General features: G+C 42.0%; 1 pseudogene across 1 annotated transcript; it reads right to left on the minus strand.

Moving 5' to 3' along the window:
* Positions 1–6098: 6098 nt before the first annotated feature.
* LOC103643640 (E1_E2 ATPase superfamily protein pseudogene) lies at positions 6099–10189 on the minus strand (annotated as a pseudogene). The gene is made up of 9 exons (NR_163418.1): positions 10046–10189; positions 9094–9159; positions 8822–8909; positions 8450–8511; positions 8194–8294; positions 7682–7727; positions 7473–7607; positions 7248–7355; positions 6099–6381 (listed from the first exon to the last, which is right to left on the minus strand). The product of NR_163418.1 is annotated as an E1_E2 ATPase superfamily protein pseudogene (transcript).
* Between the last annotated feature and the right edge of the window lie 6242 nt (positions 10190–16431).

Here is a 16431-nt window from a genome sequence, read left to right on the forward strand (position 1 = left end):
GATTGTTCAGATATCCATACGACCATACGTGAGAAGTTGTGTTTTGCATTACATTATTTGCCTAAGAAATGGATTGCTCAGGACCAGAGAAGTTCATTACTGGAGATTGAAGTGATGTCACGAGTAGGGTTGAAAACGTACCCGTACTGTTTTCTATACTTGACTCTATTTATGAAAAAAATATGAAAACAGGACGGAAACGAGAGAGTTTATTCCGTCTATTTTTTTGGATACTTTTTTAATCTAGATTGAATCCGTATTTATTTCGTATTTGATAAATATGGAACAAGACTAGTATGCATGAGTATATAAAATAAATTATCGCGTTTTTAGGTGATAAATTATAGCATAAATGATTATTGTAACTATCGGCTCTTTTTAGTGATAAGTTATCTAAAGTCTTAAACAACATCGGATATATATACACCATTAGCAACTAAATAATAATAGAATGTTGCGCTGCTGTATCTATTTCTTTTATGTTAATGTTATTGTCCTGCCAATCAATAGCTAGTCAACCATCAATACAATTTTTGTTTATAGTAAATTACAAGTTTCCATTTTTTTGTTTATATTAAATTACGAGTTTTCATTAGTATGTATTTCCGTTTACTTTCGTTTTCGCAATTTTGTTTATCCCGTTTCCATTCCTGACTCGATCCGTTTAAGATGATAAAACGTTTATCCCCATCCATTTCTATTCCTAACTATTTCGGATTCGATCCCGTTTTCAATAATAAAACGTTTGTCCCGCTCCCGTTTCCATTCCTGACTATTCCGGACGTCTCATTCCGTTCCAAAATAAAATACATACTAACTTTTTAGTCTATTTATATAATAATTAATGTATTTGTGTGATATATATGTATAAATTTATTAACATAGATATAAAAATCAAGAGCTAAAATAACTAAGGTCTTGTTCGGTTAATCCTGTTACCCATGAATTGGTTAGAAAAAAATAAGAAGTTTGACTTACTTGGGATTTAAACCCACTCATTCTCATTTAATCCACATGGATTAAGAGCTAACCGAAAAAGCCCTAATATTTTGAAACGGAGGGAATATTTTATTTCACAAGAATACATAAAAATTCTTGCGTTCGAACTTCCAAACAAGACCTTAATAATATAGTATCATGTTCCCCACCAACGTTAGCAAAAATTCATAATACTAATTCCAATAAGAGAAACACGTAACCTCATTCCATCACTTTGGCAATAACGGCAGGAAACAAGCTTCCCGGATTTTTCAGTCCGATCGGCGTACACACTAACTAATTTAGCTACTACTCGACTTAGAGAGTCCATTACGGCGTATCATGGTCCATGCCCGTTGCCGTCACACCTCCTGCGGCGGCCTGACAAATCCAGGGCCAATTGGAGGTCCCGATACCGGCGCCGGCGGCGGAGGAGTGACCGGGTTGTCGATGCTGATGAGTTTCCGTGCACCGTACTGGAGTGTGCCGCCGGCGAGGTCTGTGTATATACAAATAGAGCAGATACACACAGACACATATATAACAACATGAACTCCCGATGTGAGCATGGATGCAGTACAAATGTGCAGTGAAATTAAACGTACGGACCTGGTGATGTGCGAGCCCCCGAGGAATAATGCGGAGAAGAGACGAGCAGGACCAGCAGTAGGAAGCAGCGGAGCGGTCGTTGATGAGGAGATGGTCCTGGACCTGGAGCAGCGGCGGCCATCGATACTATGGCAACGGCAAGCTCCGATCCTGGCACAAATAAACAGTATGTACGCAGTGCAACAATTGCTGTATATATATTTATACAGGCTAGGGCACCGATGGAGATGACTGCTGGAGAAGAAACAATATCCAAATTACTATTGTCAGGTGGTGATAGTGATACACAGTTTGGGTATGGGATAGAGCTATTCTTTTGTCTAAAATAAATTAACTCCTAGAGTTGTCTTAAATCGAACTATTTTTGTTTTAACCAGACTTTACAGAGAAAAGTACTAACATCAGCATCACCAAACAAGTACATTATACTAAAATATATTTTGCAGTGTATTATGACGACACTACTTTAGTGTCATTAATATTAGTGCTATTTTCTTCAAGTCAATTTATTTTCAGAAGCAAATAACACTAGTCATAAGATTGTTTGGCTTCGATTCTTCAAGTCAATTTATTTTCAGAAGCAAATAATACTAGTTTTCAATTAATTGACATATACACATCTGGCGCAAAATTAATTGTCTTAATATCCTGAAGACAACACCAATACTTTAGGAGAGTACATGCATGATTTGGTCAGTTCTAGAGAAAATTAGAAATGGAGTAGCTTACTTTAGTGACCTAATCTCGATGCTCTCCTCTCTCTGATCCAGAGGTAGAGAGGTTTACTAGTACCATGTATGATGCCCGAGCTAGCCAGGAGATACGCGCCTCGATTACTAATTATTAGGACGCAGATCCCTAACTCACTCGGAACAATCTTAAACAGCATGGATTCGACTTGTCGCCGTTTGAGTGGTGCAACCATGTGTAGGAACCTTCGACGATACTAGGTCCCATTTTTCTATCATAACAATAATTTTTGCATGTCTGCTTTTCTTCTTTGTAAATGCTCAATTACATTGTTACTACTTCAAGTAGTTCACACTTTACATCCATCATACAAAGATACTACGTAGGAAAATAAAATCTATCTGTCTATATCTATACCCCTATATAAAGCACCACAGCAAACTTTGCAATAGCCACCCAAATAAATGCACTCAGCACCATCCCATCTTTAAAATGGATGAGATAAGTCCAAATCTCTTCTTTCTCTTAATCACTAAAATCCAACGATCTAGCTTATTTGGATCATCCCTCATTCATCATCACGTCTCCACCTGCGCTCCCCTCACATGCCATCGACTCCTCGTCAACCTACCCGCCGCCACCCCCACCAACGCACTACCACCATCCCCACCCGCAGAAGGGAGATGCTCTAGTCGTCGTCTAAGTAGTCGAGCAGCAGTAGCGCGTCACAGAGCGTGAAGAGGCAGCGGAGGACCGGTCTGGCGCTGGAGTCGGAGGTGAGGGCAAGAGCCATAAGCTAGGGCAACATCAGCACAACAAGGTCTTTGCGTCCCAGTGCATCGGTGCATCAGGCAAGCTCGAAGTAGGCCGCGACGAGGGCAACAAGCGAGAGGTCGGTGGTGGCGAGGAGCGCGAGGTGGCTGTGGAGCAGTGCAAGCGGGCACATGAGGTCCTTTTTTCGGCGGGTGGGTGGGGTTTCTGATGAACAGAAGGAGGAGGATGGCGATGGGGTGTGGACGAGCGCGCGTCCGAGGCGAAGCCGACATCGGATTCGAAGGGTGAGCGAGGTTTAAGGTGTGTGCCTGCATAAGGGAGACGAGTAGCAGGTAAGAGACGAACATTTTGTACAAGTTTCACCAAAGGACAGACAAGCTCTCTTTGTACACTTCTTCGACTCCCCATTTCTGCTAGTCGTAGATAAGACTAGAGAAGACCAATGTTATAAGACTGTCTGCAGCGGTTCTTCCTAAATTTCTTTCCCTATATCACTTTTTTGCGTCACATCATTAACATTTTATCCCCTATTTTTCATCTCCCGCAGCAGTTCTCCCTATATTCTCCCCCTATACCCCACTACAACCATAAAATATCATTATCCAACCCTATTCATCATCTATTACCATTTTTTCTTCACCTATTAAAAAAACACCGTACACATAAACAGTGCATAAAGACGGTAAGGGGTAGGCTGCCCCATTCCGTGTTCTGTCATTCCCATTCCGTCCTCACTGCAAAGCTCATTCCCATTCCCAGTTGCCTGTCTTTCTCATTCCCCCTCCCTGCAAAGCCCATTCACATTTCCATTCCCGGCTATCACGTGTCTTTCTCATTCCCCCTCCCACAAAGCCTATTCCATTCCCACGTGCATCCTACGCCTAGCTAAAATTAAATTAAAAAACAGGCTCCAAGGGGATTCGAACCCGCAACCTCTCAAATAAATATGTTTGTAGCTACCACCACACCACATGTGTGTTTATGTCTACATCTATTATAGTAAAAACATATAATACATCTCTCCCGAAGTCCACCTGCTACCCTTGCACAATGTGTAGTAGTAGATAAGTATCACTGAGATTATTAAATTATATTTTTGAATTGAGGGAGTAGTATTTAAAGAAGAGCCTTGCATGCAATTTCTTTTGTTTGAATAATGTTTTCAACTTAAATACTTTTTTTGCATGTGTAACATTTATTCTCCGTAATATTTTCCATGGATCTAACTTATAAATCATTTTCATAAACCAATGCCAAAGATGAATCCATGTTTCTTACTTGGAAACCCCGAACAAACACCACTAGCACGAGGCGCTCGCGTTGGCGTCGCTCACCGACGACGAGAAGAAACTTGGCGACTGCCAGTTCGACCTCTGGAAGCAGTCCTACATGGCCCATGCGCCGCTGTGTACGGAAAGCTCCGGCGCAGCCGCCGCTTGGACGTGGTCCAGAGCGGCTGCACCGCGCTGTCCATCGTCAAACATGGGGACCTCATGGTCGTCGCCAATGTCGACGACTCTCGGGTTGTTCTGGGCATCACAACCTACGACGACGCCATCACACCGTCTAGCTCATCATCCACCTGAAGCCTAACCTGCCACGTAAGTCGCTACTGACCGGCCATGAATTCTTGTGCGCTGGAATGACGACCATTGTTGTTGTTGTGTGAGTGTCCTCGAACAAGATGTATGTAGAGGAGTAGCACATCCGGTGGTGCAACGACCAGGTGTACTACCTCGCTGATGAGCCCGGGGTGCACTTCATTTGGCAGCCCAGCCAAGAGTGATCGGTACTCACCATATCGCGCGCGTTCGACGACTATTATATCAAGGATTGTGGCATCATCTCGACACCGGAGGTGAGCAGAGGTGGACCGACAACAATGACCACTCGCCATCGTCGGGGTACCTTTTGTGCCGGCCTGCCTTTAATTCTCTTCGCAAACACACACTTGCATTTTTTGTTTAAGCAAGCGTGTATGGTGGTGCGTGCCTGATGATTAACGATGTACGACAGAACTTCTACCAGCAGGTGTGGCACGTGCTCTCCAATAATGAGACCATGCAAATCATGACAGATATCGAAGTCTACATGATACTGATGGTTGCAATGTAGTAGTGAAACAACTAAATTAAAATAACAAAATTTATGTATGGCTAGGATCACAAATGAATTATGAAATATTTTCTTATGACAATATAAGACACATTTTGTATATAAGTTATCATGGTATTATATGTTCCCGTTGCAACGCACGGGTACTGACCTAGTATTATAGAAATTGTTAGTCCATTTTAGATTCATAATCTGTACTACATATTTAGATACAACATATATCTAGAAAAACAACGTTCCTATAAAATCCTAAATAACTTATGGTTTAGGATCGAGGGAGATAGAGACTACCTATGTAGCGTTTTTTTCGTTTAGAAAGCATTTTTATTTTAAACTTGGCAAGAATCTTGCACTCAACCGTGCTATATTATTATATAATTTCAGCCTCTATATGATGAACAATGCTTTTAAATAAAAATTAAAAATAGATACACTATATGAATATGACAACACACTAAATGCAAAGCCTATTTGTAAGACAACCATTAGTATCTAACAAAACTATCCATTATTGTGTTGATTTACATGCCCCTTTCAAATTTCGCGAGCTGCCCTTGATTTGAAATATACACCACAACATGTAGACTATCGAGTAGGCCATCTTGAAAATATCATACATATTCAATTGCCTCTTTGTTGTAAAAAAACACTTCTCCAAACAAGTATCTTGCCTTATAGGGGTAGGTTAAACTTATAATTTTACTTATTTAGAGGTAACAGAAATTTTATACATCGATTGCATATCCGTTATTTAGGGTATATTTAGTAGAATTAGATTGTACATTGAATAGCATAAATGCCATTCTTCTAATCAGATTATTGAAATTATGTACTTTACTAGGTATGTACCCGTGCGTTGCCACGGAGTTTAAAGTTAATATAAAACATAGATACGAAACGACAAACGTCACCATGATATGCAAAATCCTTGTGATAAAATATCATCGTAATATTAATATTATTTTGATGATATAAATATGTAATATTATATCATCTCTACTTATTCAATTTGCACTTTCTTATAGTTCATGTAATTGAAATTACATATATCATCAAAGAACTCATCAGCACCTTTATGGCAATTCTTGATCTTTGAGATTCTGATGACCATCCTCTGCAACTTCACAGTGTACTTCAAGAGTGTTCAACATTGAGCCGGGAGCGTACAATGATCATAACCTCTTCCAAACAAGGGAAGAGGAACCTTAAATTCAACTGCATGCAAAATTCAAACGAATTAGTTGTATGGCACATTGTCTAGCGTACCAATCTAATTAGGAGTATCATAATAATGTTTTGAGAATTTATTTTTTGTTACAAGGCTAATGTGAATCCAAACTATATTGCAAAAAGATAGGAGTAATATGATGCAATGAATCACTAAAATAAATTTTATAGAGGCTAGATCATTGTAGTACTATCTGAGAACAGACAATGAGATACCTGAAGACTATGTCCAGCTCTGCCTCTATAATTCTTTTGCCTTTTAGATTGTGTGCCTCGGCCGTGATTCGATGGATGATGAGACAGTGGACCAAACTGAAAAGGATTCTCAAGGAGGTAATAAAGGAGCCCATTGTACAGTGGACCAAAAAAATTATAGAAGCAGAGCTGAACCGACAAATAGAGGCAGAGCTGGACAAGTCGAAGTTGTGATGGTCAAAATTAATAGTAAACATCATTAATATAACTAAATAAGAACAGACAATGAGATACCTGAAGACTATGTCAGTTGTGTAAAATAGACAAACTGCAAGAAGACTCCACTGTATAGTAGTACTATCTATATCTTGCGTACAAATGTGATCAGACAGAAGAGGGAGAGTCAAGCAGCTGGTCGTCTGTGCCACGACACGATTCTTCCATACACTTGGCCACTTGGCTGGGTCCAAATCCTAGTTCCTCCAGGAAAGCCAATTTATTAGCTATAATAATATATTTCATTTTCCAGCATCCTTTATCGTTCCCCCCATTTTCTGATAAAAGGTATTCGTGGCAAAGTCCAGGTGATCTAAAACAGTTTCTTAGACCTAAATCAATTTATCTTAGTTAAGAAAGGAAACTCATTCTAGAGATTCTACCTGGAGTACAACTGTTATAGCTATGATGCCAATAAACAGATGGTTCTCTGAAATGCCCTTGAATACATTCAGCTCATCTGGTTTACACGAATTGAATTCGTTGAACACCTAAGAAGACAAAATTACACATGTCAGGCCACTACTGCATTTGTTGCATAAAGCTCTGGAGTCGCATTAGACAAAAGGCAGAAACTTCTTTTATAAGCAAAAGCTAAAACGCAGAACCTGGCAGAAAACAAATGTGTTGAATATGAAGGTATTTTTCACTTTATCTGCATGTGCTGGATCATCATTTTTCAACTGCAGGAGGCTTATTCCCTTGAAGTTGAGAGTGAGGAGAAATGAAACTTGAAACAAAGCCTGAACAAGGAACAAGCGTTCAGTAGGAAGATCTATAACAAGAAACATAGAATACAACGGCAAATATAGCATACCATGATAATTAAGTTTCTCCACATGATATTTATAATCAATGGCTCCCTGAAAAGGTGATGAGGAAACATTTAGCACTGCTAACAAAAATACTTTTGACACTTTAATAGCAACATACAGAGATAAACACTGACATATATTTGATGCAACTGAAATGATCTAGCAATTAAAATTATCAACAATCTTATATTTACAATATGTTGCCCAATACTTCATCTGATCACAAAAATGTAGGTCCATTTAAGTTTGTCGTGAGTCAAAACATTTTTTAACTTCAATATCACCAATAATTAAAATTTCAAACAGATTGGCAACATAAGATTGATGCTAGCAGATTCATTATAAAAAATTACTTAAGTTTTTCTATTTGGAATTTATAGATATTGCTGATTATTGTATTAGAGACCTTGTCAATGTCAATGTCCAATGGATCTGTGATCAGAGAAAGTAGTGTGTACAATTTCCGAACATATACAGTTTAAACAATGCTACAAGATAGATGGTGATTCACTACCTTCTCCCTACTGGGGGTCTCTCCATAAGATGGTTTGTAGGTGGTTCTGTCGCCAATGCAAGGGCACCCAAAGTATCCATAATTAGGTTAACCCACAGCAACTGTCAGCCAATGGAGCAAAAATTAGAATTCCACCAAACACATCTTTTTAAAAATACTGTCTGGACATGTACAGAACTGAAGAAATTGCAGCTTTTACAAGTTAAATGATGATAAATAATGCAACTACCAATAGATCTCAGAGCTGAACTCAAACCTGAACATCATTCAACGGCACGTTTCCAGAACTGACAGCAGCAACTACATTGATTATCAGAGCTGCGACGTTGACCGTTAGTTGGAATTGTATAAACTTCACATCTTGTGTAGACCTAACTAATTTAGATTAAATGAATTTAAGTGCTGAAGACTTAACATATTGTTAGAAAATAAAAATGCAGATTTTAGGATATATTCCTGCGGTGCAAAACATGTCATCAGACTCAAGCTCAAATTAGGTCGAGATTTATAATTCGAAGAGGTCTTTCCATCCTGGCTTCAAGGTTCACGACAAGAAAATAGTTTACATGTATCATCATTGGGCTATTTAGAATGATTCTTCTGAGTTATAAAAACTTACGAGCAGTACATTGAGGTAAGGAGAGGGCCGACTTTACATCTCGAATGAGGGGACAACCACTCTGTTCGCTCCCTCACCCCCTGCTCGCTATCACAGCCTATATCAAAGTATTAGTAGAGCATGATAAGTTGAATCAAAACCAGTCACTATAATTCAGGACACAAATGCAAAACATAAATCAAGAAGCCAAGAATCATTCCACGCATGGTTACATATTTATAATCACAATATGTAGTGAGGTCATGCACAAATGGATTCATTGACAGAACTAATATCTGAACCTTCAAGTGGTAGATTTTGTTGATTCACGAGTTTGTAGTCACTACACAGTAGTGCAGGTGCAGCTCCTGCAAGGTAAAAGGATCTTCTCAACCAGATATCAAGTAGTCCAAAGAAAAGTGATAATTTTACAAGATGTGATAAAGCCTAAGTCTTTTGACAAATATCAAATTTGATATATAACCTTTGCATTTCTGTGCCAGAACAGAAGTTTAATAGAACATTTCAGTTACGTGAGAACAAGAGAAAAGGAAGTCATATTTTTAGGTCTTTCTAATGCTGTTACTGACAAACATAACAGAAAAAAGTAGGAAAATGATCGGGCACCTAATTGCACACATGCGACCTGACTATACATATAGATTATAGGGCACACTTTAATCAAGAAAGTCATCTTTGAGGTATACTACATGACCAAAATAAGCACCAAAAGATTTGTTTAAACTTTAAACTACAGGGTCCTCCTCCCTCCCCAAAAAACAAAACACAAGAAATTTTTATAGCGAAAAAATATAAAGGTCTTGAATTTTAAGAGCAATCAATATGACCTATCCCTCAGAATGCCAGGTCTCTACAGTGTACTCACGTATATTGGTTCCTTCAATCTCCCATCAAAGTGATGAGGAAGGAGCACCAACTGAATGGGCACTCAGATTACTAAAATGTTCATCACAGGAATGGATATACAATAATCACATAGAAAGCAAACAAGAGCCAAGTTGAAGGGAAAACTGATATCCTGCCAACATGTCACAATGCAACTGATATGCAGCTGTAAGAAAAATATTCTGGAGCAACCAATATACATCTCTATCAGCTTGCTGAGAAACCATTTCCTCGGTTATAAATCGAGAATTCCCAAATGATTTATAAATCGAGAAACCATATAGTCGTCTAAGGTTCGAATCAATAGGGTCCAAGTTAGTATGCTTATAAGATAAATTGTTTACTCACATTTGCATTATGTTTTAACGTGCACCGACCCGATGCTCAATCGTGCTCCACGCATCCTGGACCCATCCGCTCCTTGCATGCTGCACCCGCCCGCCCGCTGGCCGCACTCCAAATCCCACAAACACATTATTTCCAGGTGCAGAACTGTGAGTTATCATCTTGTTAAGGGCCTGAAATCATTGTATCATAACCACTAAAACTATGAGTTACCATCTTAAGTGAACCAAAGAACCATTAAAACTTGCCTCAAGTGATATCTATCAGACATAAGATCATCCCCAGCTGTCATCACATGAAGATAGTAATCAATATCCAACTCACAAGATGTGATTACGGAACAAAAGGGAATGGTAATGTCATATTAGTGATTCCATATAGCAACCACAGGGGACAACAAACTCAACTGGACTTGTCCTGAGGCAGTAATTCAAAAGACATTCTATTAAATGAAAGCCATGCATATTTGAACAAAAATAAAATAGCACAAGGCCTAACAGAATTCAGGAATTATCAAGCAGGAAGGGAAGAGAAAGAGCGAGCAAACCTGTTTGAATACTTACAAATCTGTGTTGGAATTCCCTGCCAATTTCTGATTGGACCCAGAGGGCTTTTACAATGAGATAATCACAAAGAAGACAAACAGGTAAAGCAGATTCCGGTTACTCAAGTGAAGAAGTTAGCCTACTCAAAGTAACAATTCAAAACTGACATGCATGTATAAAGACAAATATAAGAGGTAAAGTATGACTCGTATATTTTATATAATAGAACAATGATGACATGCAGTGATGTTCTAAAATACGTCATCAGAATTCCACACACCTATGCACGAAATAATCGTTTGCATGCTGACAGACTTAGTTGAATTGTACCTGGTTGCCTTCCCGTGCTTCAGGTTCAGGCCCCTCCCCCTTGAAGACATCTTTAGAGGTTTAGTACAGCGGTGGCATAAAAGCAAAAACAAAAATGCAACAAACAACCAATGTATTTTTAAAAAATAACTATCCACTGTAGAAGTTGCCACCAACTATTTGTTGTACTGGTTACCAAGTGTGGTTACCAAGTGTCAATTCTACTACTAATTTCGGCTTCACACCAAATACCTATGATACGACAACCATACTTCTATCTAGAATATGCTCCATCATATATCAAGATGTAAATTCAGCCATAATATGTATTTAGAACTTTAGATTACTCACGGGGCGGAGATAGGATCGGTGCCTCGGTGGAGCTCGTGGCGCGCTGGCTCGGAGCGGGCTATGGATCTTGGCTGAGGGTGGGTCCGCGGGGAGGAGCTCGGCCTACTGGCTGTTGAGGAGGAGCTCGTCCTCCACTTGGACGGGTGGGCGACCTGGTGAAGGCACAGAGCTCTGCTCGGTCTCGACGGTGCCTTGGCGTTGTCAGATGCAACCCCCACACAACCTCCCTGTGGCCTAGGGAGACAGGCGGCGGAGCACGGAGCACATAGCTGGCGAAGGCACAGGAGGAGCTCGTCCTCCACTCTGGCAAGCGGGTGGCCTAGGTGGAGGTGTGGAGCTCTGCTCGGCCTCGACGACGTCTCGATCTGGGCGGCCCTGCTTTGCTCGCCCCTGCTTTGCTTTGATCTGCAGCTACGCCGCCGCGATGGGCAGGTCGAAGGCGGACCGCAGCCCCGCGCACGACCACCAGTCCGAGAACCTAGGCCCCGACAGCAGTTCCCCTAAAAAGAAATAAACAAGAAAAATAACGTAGTTAGCCATGCAGCTCCACATGACAGTTATCTAGACTGGAGATCGTGGCCAAGGGCACCGTGCCTCATGGAAAGATGATTAGCAACTTCATACTGGCATAGATGGGTGAGGAGGGTATGTATTACATTTCTCACCTTAACATCCGATCTCTGATTTTGGCATCGATGATGTTCACTGTATTTACAATCTGCAAAGATGGATTCACAAAACAGTTAGCAATAGCAGTTTAAAACCTCCTGTCAGATATAGGAATTGTTGATGCAACACTACTTCAGTATGGTCTTTACAAAGTTGTATACTTGCACTTGAACATTGAGTGTTGGTGTGACAAATGTATGTATCAGATTTCATGGTGTACATATAAAAGACCAAATTTTTCCAGCAAAATTTGATATGCCGCTAAAAAGAATGAGTGATAGAATATGGATACTCTATTCTTGTTCTAAGAACACATCGATGAGCACGAGGTAGGAACCAGGTTGGACTGAATCGAACCAAAAGATTTTATACCATATTGGTTTGAAATCAAAACAATATATCAAGTTTTGTGAATGGTTGTATAGTATAGAGATGTGTTATTAAAATTAAATAGAGCATCAATCATGTTACATTTATTTTCTTTCTTCTCTACCAATAATCAAGTATGTACCAACATCAATTTAAGCCTCACTTTAAATACATCAGCAACTATACTGGCTACAAAAGAACAGAGCTGCTTTTGTTTGGATAGCTAGAGGTAGCAGAAATGGATTGCAAGACAATAATTTTAAGTAAAGGAAGATGCATATTTCCAATGTGTTGAGCTAAAAAGATCTTCAAGGCCATAAAAGAAATAAGTAAAGGAAGCAACATATCAAAATGGAAGGTAAAAATGCAGTCAACCTATTATGTGCAACCCAAAAATGGCACCATGTGTATCCATATGCAGATAAGCACTACTTTGCATCATACCAATTACAATCTGAGTTACCTCTGAGATCAACACAAAGCCCCTGCGAGCCATACTCAACTGATATTGCTTGTACAAGAACACTGTTGCGCTTAAAAGCTATAGGCCAAGGGTAGCTGATTTTGGGGAATGTAGCAGTGGTACTGAGCATGCTATCAGTCCTAGAAACCGCTACTCGTGTGGCAAAAAATCGTTGCGAGGCTGAAATGCAAGGGCATGCAGCCACCATCTGCACCAACTTCAATCAATAAGCTTGACGTCTATGTGATCTCCAACATTAAAATCTTGCAGCAAATGCGGTGGATTGGGTTACTTAAACAAGATGGGAGGGAGGTAAGCAAATGAAACAAATTCATGACATTTTGTCACATCCTTAGCCTTGGCCAATGTCAAGAACCCTAACCGGCCTTAGGCGCTAGAGGTGAGGCCGCAGGTGAAGACACGGTGTAACCCAAACCTTGCAGAACCTGTTTTTCCTCTCTTTTGCCCTCATTCGTTCGCTATCTGGAACATTGCGACGTGGTCTACTCATCCCCAAATTCTTCCAAGGCAGGCATCATTGCGGCATTGTAGAGGTGAGGGGATGGGGATTCCTAGCGAAGGGACACTGGAGGGGTGGGGATGACACGGGCGTACCTTCCAGCAGGGCGATAGGCGATGCAAGAAAGTCTAGAGGTGGACGCAGCCGGTGCAGAGCTAGTTGTGTCACGACGACGTCCACGGCCGTGGGATCCTCACCACCGGTACTGGCCCGTGCATCCACCATGTCGCGCGAGGGGGAGGGGGTAGTATTCCTGACGGCGCGACGACAGGGGGCGCTGCACACAGCTCCCTCGATGTCCTCCTCCTTGGCGGGCTCGGCGGTGGGACGCATCGAGTCATCGTCGTCGTACTCGACATCTGCACAGGACTTGGTGGTGAGCGACGCGGGAGCCCAGAATACCTCCTTCTAGGGATGAAAGTGGTAATCCGAACTGTTAGGACAAATTTAATATTTTAAAATAGATATGTATAAAATTTGATGTTGATCTTTTCTTATGTTATCAAGCACATTAGTACAAATATGAATAAAATATTACATAAATTGTTTTATGTATTATTTGGTCCCTACAATACAAATAGTTGAAAAAATTACCGAATTTATTTCCGAATTCATACCGAAGTTTATACCTATTATTTGATAAAATATAGAATGAATTTAAGGTTTATCTTTTATGAATCTTTACAAGTTGGATGTTAAAAACAAGAATACAAATTTGTATTATAGATTCCATATCCTATTTATTCGCAATCAAAGAAAAACGACTAAAAAACTGATTACCGAATAAATACTGTTTCCGACCGTTTTCATCCCTACCTCCTTCTGTGGTGGCTCTTGCTGCTGCGCGGCATCGCCCTTCTTCTTCTTGAGGGACTCCTCCTTGAGGGATTCGAGCGCCATGAGCATGTTGCGGATGTCGAGCTTCACCTCCTCCGCCGCTCGTTCCCGCCTCCCCGCGCCCACCATGCTCCTCGACCATCGCGGTGGGACCCCGGCGAGGCAAGGAGACCCGAGCGAACGCCGGATCTGCAGAGACGATGGGGGCAGGGTTTGGGGGAAGGGCGGGGATCTGGCGGCGGATGCGAAGGCGGTTGTCACGGCGGTGGGGCGGGCAGGAGCATCGCGAGTGGAGGCGGAGGCACGAGGTGCAGGACAGGGTTTGAGGGAAGGGCGGGGATCTCGCGGCGGACGGAGGGCGCGGGCATCGCGGGGGAGGGCGCAGCGTCGCGAGGGCGGCGGAGGCGAGGGCACGCGCGGGCATCACGGGAGCGGGGCATGGGGAGGCGGAGGGAGCGCGACGGCAGAACCGTGCACCATCGTCGAATGTGGACGCCTACGATAGGAACATAATAGTAGTAGAGATAACTATGTGTTCTTTCATCAACAAATCTGGGGTATCTTTTGTAGCTAATACCTGTCATACATCATGACAAATCTGGATCATCTTTTATAGTTAATACCTGTCAGTACATGTACTACATCGGAAGGCCAACTTGATGATCCTGGAAGCCTTGAACATTGCCAGCCCTCAGATCCGCAGTTGGTTCTTACTCTACGGGCTCGTAATTTTTAGGATAAGAAGCCACTGCTCATCAGCAAGTTTTCCCAGCTTCCTGTATATGTCCTTCAACTGATACGAAGGTGCATACATCAGCCTTGAAAAGCAAAAGCATAAAAATGAAAGAAAGGTGCAGTAGCCGACCATTTTCCAATCGCAAGAACGGTGGAGTTCCATTGCTGTGCAAAGCTGATCAAAGGCATCTTCGTTTGCTTACTCAGTTGGCTACAGTACATTTAAATGATATGTGACAATGCCCTCAGCCCCACCTTCTCTTTTATGGTGCTTGGTACTCAAGAAAAGAACAACAATCATCTGCTCCAAATGGTTCAATACTTTACATATCGTTTCTCTTGGACAAGAGTGGGGTTCGGCGACGCTGTCATTGACATGGCGTTTCTCTTGGACATTATGTCGAACAGTTTGAGGGCATTGCGGAGAACAGCGAGGAGCGCTGACTATGGGCTGCAGGAAATGGTGGTGTTCGCCGCGGGGGACCTGCGCAGGCGGATGGTGAGGATGACGAGAGAAGTTGGCGCTATCTTTCCAGAACGATGACGAGGGAAAAGGGGGCGTTCGGACTTGGCGCAGGCGAGCTGTAGCTGGGCCGTCGAAGGGAGCTGGCCATAGCACGTCGGCTAAGGGCGAGCTCGCCGGCATTGAGGTGGGAGCAGAGGCACGGCTCTCTGGCGACCTAGCCCAGCCCCGACTCGCTATGGCTGTGACGGCTTGAGGAGAGATGGTCGACCGTGTATGGAGGACGACGGGCACGGTTAGCACAGTCGCCGTCGGAGGGGGTGGCGCATGGGGAAAGTGCCATGGATGGGGGACGGCGTCGGCGTCCACGGCCAACAGGGAAGGGCGTGACGCCTGCCATGGAGGGGGAGTCGTGAGAGCTTCGGCAGGGGGAGAAAGAGGGCCTGCTCGCCGGCCTAGGGAAGAAGGGCGCCGCCAAGCAGGGCCAGGGGGACGGCGGCAGAGGGAGAACCGAGAGGGAGGTTGTCGCGTGGAGCGGAAGGTCGGGGAGTGGCGTGGGTGGACAGAGTCACGAACGAACGGTGGAGATTCACAGGGGCTAATAGACGATCCAGATCTATAGAAGGCAGAACGCAATTAGGCAGGCTACCATTGTAGCCTTAATAAGTAGTATAGATTCCATACTAGCGCTACATCAAAAGAAATATATAGTAAGAGCTAGTTTGAGAACCCCATTTTACCAAGGGATTTTCATTTTCCCAAGGTAAATTAGATCATTTTCCCATGCAAAAATAGAAATCCCTTGGAAAATGAGGTTCCCAAACTAGCCCTAAGAGATGTAGTATGTTTTATGTTTATTTCTTACAATATTGTGTAAAGATGGACATTATTCTTTGAGGGTAAAGTTTTTCAACCACTTATCCTATTAGACTCTGATTGTAGAGGTTGAATGTTGAAAACACTAAGAATTGGTCGTTGTCCCTCTTAAGTCCTCTTAGAAACTGTGAATCTCAAGGATTTTGGTATAATTCACCAAATACATACATTTTTATTAAGTACTTATTTCTAGAAATATCTTGGCTACTCAATCTTCATTAATAAGTTTGTAGACCCACTCTTACATGTTAT

Source organism: Zea mays, chromosome 1 (assembly GCF_902167145.1).
Source record: "Zea mays cultivar B73 chromosome 1, Zm-B73-REFERENCE-NAM-5.0, whole genome shotgun sequence".
Classification (NCBI taxonomy): Eukaryota; Viridiplantae; Streptophyta; class Magnoliopsida; order Poales; family Poaceae; genus Zea; species Zea mays.